The sequence below is a fragment of the Octopus bimaculoides genome, chromosome 11, assembly GCF_001194135.2.
Source record: "Octopus bimaculoides isolate UCB-OBI-ISO-001 chromosome 11, ASM119413v2, whole genome shotgun sequence".
In the NCBI taxonomy this organism is placed as follows: Eukaryota; Metazoa; Mollusca; class Cephalopoda; order Octopoda; family Octopodidae; genus Octopus; species Octopus bimaculoides.
Genome location: NC_068991.1, coordinates 77723252 through 77732461, shown reverse-complemented (window position 1 = coordinate 77732461; position 9210 = coordinate 77723252). Strand labels below are relative to the sequence as shown.

Genomic DNA, 9210 nt, shown 5'->3' with positions numbered 1-9210 from the left:
TCTCTCTCTCTCTCTCTCTCTCTCTCTCTCTCTCTCTCTCTCTCTCTCTATATATATATATATATATATATAAATATATATATATACATATACATATATATATATATATATACATATATATACACATGCATATATGGGTACAGGACGTCACCAATAGTAAACAACATGTAATACGCAAACAACGAGAGAAAAAAATGGAAAACAGGACAAGTAACATAAAGAACGACCCTTCATCAGTTGTCGGCTGTCTATCTACTCCTCATTTCAAGCATCGAATGGCAGTATGAGTCTTCGAAGACAGTTGCTCCCATAAGTACCAAAATAAAATTTGGGATTTATGGAGAGTCAAAGTTGGGAACAAAAAAAAGGACAGTGGAGACATACAAAGAAACCGAACAAAAACAAACATGGAGAGTTGTTAGACCAGAACGAGGGTAAAGTAGCGAACACTAGGGAAAAGATAGAAGAGAGAGATAGGATATGTCCAGTCCTTAGGACAATCCTGAAAGAAAAGAAAAATGATCACGGGAGGCAAAGAAAGATGGACGATGGTCACGTGTGAACAACAAAAGAGAGAAAAGGAGAAAGAGGGGGAGCGAGAGTGAGAGAGACAGATAGAAAATGGTAAAGGGGAGAAAAAGGGAATTACAGAAAAGGATGAGAGAGAAAATGATGACCTTCCATAAATCCCGAATTTTATTTTGGTACTTATGCGAGCAACTGTCTTCAAAGACTCATGTTATTGTTCAATGCTCGAAATGAGGAATAGATAGACAGCAGACAACTGATGAAGGGTCGTTCTTTATGTTACTCGTCCTGTTTTCGATTTGTTTCTCTCGTTGTTTGCATATTGAACTCATTTGTTTTCATATTTCATGTTGTTTACTGTTGGTGACATCCTGTACCCATATAAGCATATGTATATATATATATATATATTATTTATATTATTATTTGATTGAACGCCATGCATCCATTTTCAAGTATATATATATATATATATATATATATATATATATATGCACACACACACACACAATTGCAGCATGGAAGGTGTTTATAAGCCATTTAAAAACACACAAAAACCGTCAGATTCACTTCAACATTTAAATTCAATTTGTCAAAATATTCTTATCACTTTGAGGCCACGACTTGTTCACTGACAAAATTCCATGCTGTGAGCACAGAATTTACAAACCTCTTAAACTACATAACCATGCATTCCTATACCTATTTATCTTTAAGACATAAAACATGTTGGTTTCGTTTTAAAGTCTGCCGTTGACAGAGATTGCCTGTTGTTTGTCAATGGAGCTTGCTTGGTAATAATTATGTAAACATTGCCAGGCTGGCTTGAAAATAGGAATTATTTTTCAATTAGATCTGTAGCCAGAATTAATAATAATTCTTAATAATTTTTCCTATTAACATTGTCACATTGCCAAAGACAGCGACAGTCTTCGGAATTGTTTGGAATTGCTTGTGCTGTATTCCTGGTGAAAACATTCATTAAATTTATCTCAGATTTCTTTTAACTGCATTTAGACATTCGCAGAGAAAAACAAATTTTTCTTTCTGAATGTGAAATGTAAAAATCTGAAAAAATTACTAATAAGTTGTGTTAACGAACTTTACCAAACAAACTAAAAATAATGGTACTTTCATATATATACATATATATAAATATATATATATGTGTGTGTGTGTGTGTGTGTGTGTGTGTGTGTATGTGTGGATGTGGATGTGTGTGTGTATAGTGGCAAAGAGCGAGCAGCTGTTTAAGGAAGGTTGTGGCTCATTTAATTAAGTCAATTACTTGCTAGAATTCGTTTATTAATTCCAAATTGAAGAATGATCGAGTCAATTCCTGTTGATTAAATGGGTCGTTTATTGCTTGTCTTTTGTCTTGTTTCAGTCATTGGGCTGTGGCCATGCTGTAGCACTACCTTGGAGAGTTTTAGTTGAAGCAATTAACCCTGATAAGATATGTTTTTAAGATGGGTACTTATTCTATCAGACACTTTTGCCTCGAACCGCTAAGTTACTGGGATGTAAACAAACTAACACAGATTGTCAAGTAATGGTGGAAGATAAATACACACATACACACACACACACATACACACACACACACTCACACACATACAAACACACACACACATACACACACACTCACACACACACGCTCACACACACAAAAACACACGCACACAAACACACACACACACAAACACACACACTCACATACACAAACACACACACACACTCACACTCACACACACACACTCACACACATACAAACACACACACACATACACACACGCTCACACACACACGCTCACACACACACTCACACTCACACACACACACTCACACACACACACACACACACACACACATACACACACCTCTTTTCGATTCTGGTATGGGTTAGATAGGTTGTCATAATCCAAGTTAGTTCTTATTTTGAGTCACTCTTCTCTTAGGCATTTCAGGAGACCAATTCATACATCTCTCATCCATATATGGTATGCTTTTGTGCCTGGCTTCCTTTACTGAGTGTATTTGTTGCATTTCATCATGGCACTAGCACTGGAGAGGGTGTCCTGTCCTCAGTAAGACCAAAGAATTTTCTCTGCTCTGTTTTCTCAGTTCATTTAAAAACCACTTTATGTAGTGTACTGGCTGCAATTTAATCTTAATACAAACACTCAAAGGGTGCTTTGTACTCTGCAAAACTTTACATTGTATCCATTCTTTCAAGACAAATATTGTAAAGGAAGTGAGAGAAATGTTAAGGAATTCAGTAAGGTTAATATATAGCTCTGGAGTGCATTCTACATTAGAGTACATAAATAATGGAAAGGGTATTTTCAGAGCCAGGGATCTTGTTGGCTGGAAGTAAATCAGGGATACCTTTGTACTTGGTATGAATATGTATGTTGGGATGAGTCTGGTGAAGTAGGAGTCAATGCAGCACACTTCAGTTTCACAGTTCTGTCACTACTTGCAGCAGGGAATTCTATCACCTGCATGCAGTCAAGTAGACTGAGCTATAAAGAGTTAGTTTATTCGTTGAAGGCGTAATGCTTATAACAGGATTGAAAATTTTCTGAAGCATTGTTTAATTGTTCAATACTCTGTTGATACAATAAATCATACACTCCTCTCTTATATACACTCCCCTATTGACACAGCCATTCATACACTCCACTGTAGACATAGCCATCTATGCATTGTCACATCCATCCTTCAGGAATTAATGAAGCCATTGAGAGAGACTCTATCTGTTAATTCACTCCACCCCCACCATTATTAAGTCAGCCATTATCTGATCAAAGACATTCCGGAAATGAACATCTTGTATTTTATTCAGGTGCATCGTATCTGTGACTAATTAGTTTGCCAATTAGTTAAGTCATTAAAGTGTCAGACAGAATGGAATTTATTCTGACTTTCTATGCTCAAAGTTCAAATCTTCAACTAAGGCATTTTTGTTCTTTCAGGGTTAATAAAATAAGGGACAATTCCAGGACAGAATGCTGAAGGAATTGTCAGAGGGGCCTTTGCAGGTTATCTTGCAGTATTTGTTTTTGACTCGATGCATTCTGAGTTCAAATCCTTGCAGGGCTTACTTCGATGGGTGACTCAAACTGTCATCCACTTTAGCACCACATCCTATTCTTGAGTATTTTTAGCAGAGTTTGTCACTGTTTCAAATATTTGGGGCCAGATCCCTGGTTTGAGTGTAGCTTCCGTCATTCTTTTCACCATTCCCAGGGGTCTGAAAAAAAAGTCAAAGGGTTGTGAACGTTTCATTCCCTCTTTGGCTAAGCATTAACCCCCCCCCCCACTTTTTATCAAGATGTAGGCTGTGGAGGCACGTGGCCTAATGGTTAGAATGTTTGGTTCATGAATATAATGTCATGAGTTCAATTCCTGGATCAGGCAGCACAGTGTACTTTCACTTCTCATAGCTCCAATCAATGCAGCTGAAAATGAGAATGAGTACCACCCAAGTGCTGGAGTATCTGTCTGTCTGTCTGTCTGTCTCTCTCTCTCTCTCTCTCTCTCTTTCTCTCTCTCTCTTTCTTTCTCTCTCTCTCTTTCTCTTTCTCCTTGCTCAGTTGACACATCCTAAATATGACAACTGGATCAAAGGGTGAGTGAGACAAGAAGTTAACTATGTGTTGTAAAGTAGGTTCCTCCCACTGGTGTGATGATGTGTGACTGCCGTTGTACTGTAGTTGCTGTTTTACACTAGTAGCCACAATAGTTACTAGTCATAGGATAACATTGTATCTCCTCTTCATACTGGAATAGTAATACACTGACTTCTTCTGTCTTACTATTGCTGGTAGCTCCACAAGACACCAACTAGAACTGTTGACTCTCAACTCTTCGACTCTTGACTCCCACTTGATGACTAGCTACTGGTCAATTTATAATGACTGGTTCATACCACTTATTACTAGGAGGGATATATAGTTTCACTATACAATACTATGTCTGCTCACCAAAAACAATTAACAGAAGCATGGTACATATTACCAAGCTATACTTGATTGCAGGTGATGAGCTGGCCATTTGGTTGGCATTTTTAGCAGGACTAGCAAATAGGTAGAGGTTACCTTGTTTCAACTGCTATCCCTCAAATCGACTCATACTGACTTATAGAAGAAAAGATACATTGGAAAATGTATTCCTAGATACACAATGTCTGAAAAGAAGATGAGGGAAGTACAAACCTTCAATCATAGGTCTGGTTTATGACCGTTGACCTGGGGCTAAACAACATCAATAATAACTACATTCAAGATACAACCATATCAGAAAAACCACATACAACTTTGAAGGAACCAATATGTAGTGTCTTGGTCTGCTAGAAATAACAGCCAAAACTTCACAAAATGTTATAGTCAAGAGGAAATGAAGAATTCATGATTCCTTCACAGGGTAACTGAGAATAGTAAGAAGAAGGGAAGGAAGAGAATGTGCTGAATGTGAGGACCAGGCCCAAAGGCTCACAATGGAGTGGGCTCTGCTAAAGGGATTAGAGGTACCAGAAGATGGATTAGGTCCTAGATACCCTATGTTTAAAAACAGAAAGAAATAACAGTCACAAATGGAATTCTTTCAATGATAGGTCTGTTGGATGAAGGCTGAAACCCCAGGCTATAAACAGCATCGACAATGACATTATGAATTGATAAAACTATCATCATCATCATCATCATCACCATCAACACCATCATCATCATCATCATCATCATCATCATCATCATCATCGTCATCATCATCATCGTCATCATCATCATCATCATCATTACCGTCATCATCATCATCATCATCGTCATCATCGTCATCATCATCATCGTCATTTTCATCATTACCATCATCGACATCATCATCAACATCATCATCATTGTCATCGTCATCATTAAATTTTTGTCCTTCTCTTCTTCACTTCTTCGTCATCTTTATCATTATCATCACCATCACCGTAATTACCATGCTCGTCGCCCTCATCCTCACACACATTGACATTCTCATCATCATCACACCATCATCACTATCACCATCACCATCGTTATTGCCTTTAACCACTGCCGCCCACCACTGCCACCCACCGCCATCACCTTTACTGTGGAATATTGAACAATAACAACGGCAACAACAGCAATAAAAAATTATAACAACAACAACAACAAAAACAACAAACCTGAAATGATAAAATAACATGTAGCAGTAATACACTGAGGCTCTGTTCAAGTGGTTCTATTGTAATTCCTGACAAAATTTGGCATTGGGTGCCTTGCCAAAATAAATCAATAGCATTGGTAACTGGTGAGGCATTGTTTTCTTTGAAATTACCAGGCAATTGAAGAACACAAGACAGTAAATGGCTTATTAGAGATAATACATCATGTAATGGGTCTCGAGACGTAGAATGAGGTTCTTAGTCTGCAATAGACATATTTTATTATCTTACTTAAACCAGCAGTGACTACTTGTCTGTTTGGACGGAAAGAACGGAATTAAAGATGGTTTCCTACGATAACATGACTGGAATTTAGAATTTTAAGAGTTGGCAACAATGTAATTAGGTCTGTGACAGAGTGACTTGATGAACAGTTCTGTTAGATGGCCAATTCATTCATGTGACAACGACACACCCAGACAGACGTCGTGTAATATCACTGTTATCGTTGTTATCATCATCATCATCATCATCATCTTCCTAGTTGTTATCATCATCATCGTCATGACAATCGCCAGCGTCATCATCCCCATCATTATCATCATGATATCCCTCCTCCTCCTCCTCCTCCTCCCCCTCCTCCTCCTCATCATCGTTGCTATTGTCGTCACCATCAACATTATTATTCTCATTGTCATCGTTCTCACCATTCTCCCCATCCCCATCATCCCCACCACCACAATCATCATCATCACCATCGTCGTTGTCATCATCATCATCATCATCATCATCATCATCATCATCATCATTGATATCTTCTTTCTTGTTATCATCAGCATCATCATAAACAGCAGCAACATTAGCATCAATATCATTGTGATTCTCATCATTATTTTTGTCATCACCACTGTTATCATTACATTCAAGTTCAATGTCCTTACCATAGCTGCTACCACCACCATCGCCACCACCACCACCACCACTACCACTAGTACTACTACAGCATGATCGATTGTCGCCACCACTAACTACCACCTTCATGGCCGCAAGCTCCACCACCACCGTCACCACCACCACCACTAGCACCTCCATAGCCACTAGTACTACCACTAATACCACTATCATCACTACCAACACTACCACAAGATCCAGCACCAGTAACCTTTTCATTCGCTTAATTACAACAGATATCAGATATCTTTAATGTCAACCATCACCATCAACGCCAACCTTGCAACAGACACTAATATGACCATCAGCCATTTTCTGTTACCACCAACATCACCTCCTACAACTCTTAGACCCCTCCTTCTCCTCCTCGTCCTCCTCGTCCTCCTCCTCTCCTCGTCGTCGTCGTCGTCATCATCATCATCATCATCATCTTCATCATCATCAACACATGAATTTGTTATGTTGTGCTGTACCTTGGGCAAGTGTCTTCTACAACAACCTTGGACTTACAAATAACAATGTCGTTATAGCTACAATTCGTGAATCATAATCCTTGTTGTGAAAATAAAAGGATGAAAGCACATTTTAACATTTTTCCGTGGATAAGAAAAATCATAGAATTATCTTTGCTAGTTTCCTTTCTTGTAAGAAAATCATTCGTGCAACATGCAGTCTTGTTTTCTATCCACAGAGAGATTGATTGGCTATTGCTATTTATATCAGGCACAAACCAAGACTCCTGAAATGAGAACTGCAGGTATTAATTTTCTGATGAATATTGCAGGAGTGGCTGTGTGGTAAGAAGCTTGCTTCTCAACCACATAGTTCCAGGTTCAATCCCACTGCATGGCACCTTGGGTGTCTTTTATTATACCCTTGGGCTGACCAAAGCCTTGTGAGTGGATTTGGTAGATAAAAACTGAAAGACGCCCGTTGTGTGTGTGTATATATATATATATATATATACATATGTATGTATATGTTTGTGTGTCTGTGCTTGTCCCCTCACCATTGCTTGATAACTGATGTTGGTGTGTTTACATCCTCATAACTTAGCGGTTTGGCAAAGAGACCAATAGAATAAGTACTGGGCTTACAAACAATAAGTCCTCGGATCAATTTGTTTGACTAAAGGGGATGCTCTAGCATGGCCAGAGTCCAATGAGTGAAACTAGTGAAAGAATAAAAGAATTAAGGAATGAATAAAACAACTCTCGTATTTTCCTGGGGTTTTGAAGATATTATCTAACAAAGACTTTTATTATTTACATTATTTACCTTTCATCCCACAGGCTTATGGCGTAGTGGTTAAGAGCGCCGGGCTACTAACCCCAAGATTCCGAGTTCGATTCCAAGCAGTGACCTGAATAATAATAAAAATAATAATGATAATAATGATAATAATAATAATGATAATAATGATGATGATAATAATAATAATAATAATAATAATAATAATAACAACAACATCGAAAAATACCTTTGGAATGAGAACCTAGGTTCGAAATTTCCCCAAGACACCTGATGAAGGCTGGAGGGTATAGCAGCCAAAACGTTGTGTTAACAACAAACAAGATGAGAACAAATATCCGTCAAATGTAAATAATGTAATTAATGTATATAATTCCTCATTTCTTGAATACAAGACTGAAAGACTTTTATGCCTGGTTTTTGTCAAGTAATATCGTATTTTGTGTTTCGTAAAAGCATCCTTTCTATTTCCCTGTCCCCTCCACATCATCCCACCACTTCCTTCCTACACCCTTCTGCCCTCTTAATGCCTTCATATTTGTAAACATTGCCAGAGAATACACATTTGCCACTTTGCTTTTTAATGACTTTGTCAAGACTTGTCGCAGGAGACAAACCTATGACATCATATGCACATCTTACATATGAATTAGGTTATTATGCAAGCTATGGCAGTCTTGAAACAGCTCTCCAGATAAGACCTTGCGTAATTCTGTTCCTTTATCTATTTTCTTCATTCTGTAATTTCAGAAATCTGTATTTTTTGTGCTTCATGCAAATATATTCCTCAAGCCTGCTTGTCTTTATGTACACACACACACACACACACACACACACACACACACACACACACACACACACACATATATATATATATATATATTTACATGCACACACAAACACACACACACTCATTCTCTCTCATACACACACATATGAGTAATAGAAAATGGATTGAATGTTTTTATTCAAAATCATTATAATTGTTTCCACACATTGTTACACCAATATCATTCAATCCAATTTCTATTATTCATCTATTTATATAAACACTATAGGTACTATGGAATTCCTGATGTATATCCAGTAGCAGGAGCATTCCCACTGTATGATGACATCAGGTAGCCAATAACTGTGGATGAGCTTTGCATAGCATTCTACAAACTTTTTATCTGAATCTTATTTAACTGTGTGCGTGTGTGTGTGTGTGTGTATGTGTGTACACACACTCCCCCCACACACACATGTATGTGTGTATGTACATATATATATATACATATATATATATATATATATATATATATATA

General features: G+C 37.6%; 1 protein-coding gene across 6 annotated transcripts in view; it reads right to left on the bottom strand.

Annotated features, from left to right (window-relative positions):
- Positions 1-9210, bottom strand: part of LOC106868589 (uncharacterized) — a 137656-nt gene that overhangs the window by 112249 nt on the left and 16197 nt on the right. For 5 of the 6 annotated variants that reach the window (XM_052971951.1, XM_052971952.1, XM_052971950.1 and 2 more), the window contains exon 2: positions 7931-8015. The gene's annotated coding sequence lies outside the window, so the exon portion shown is untranslated. Of the gene's footprint in view, positions 1-5722; positions 5965-7930; positions 8016-9210 lie in introns of all 6 variants that reach the window. The other variant, XM_052971947.1, reaches the window with a different exon arrangement.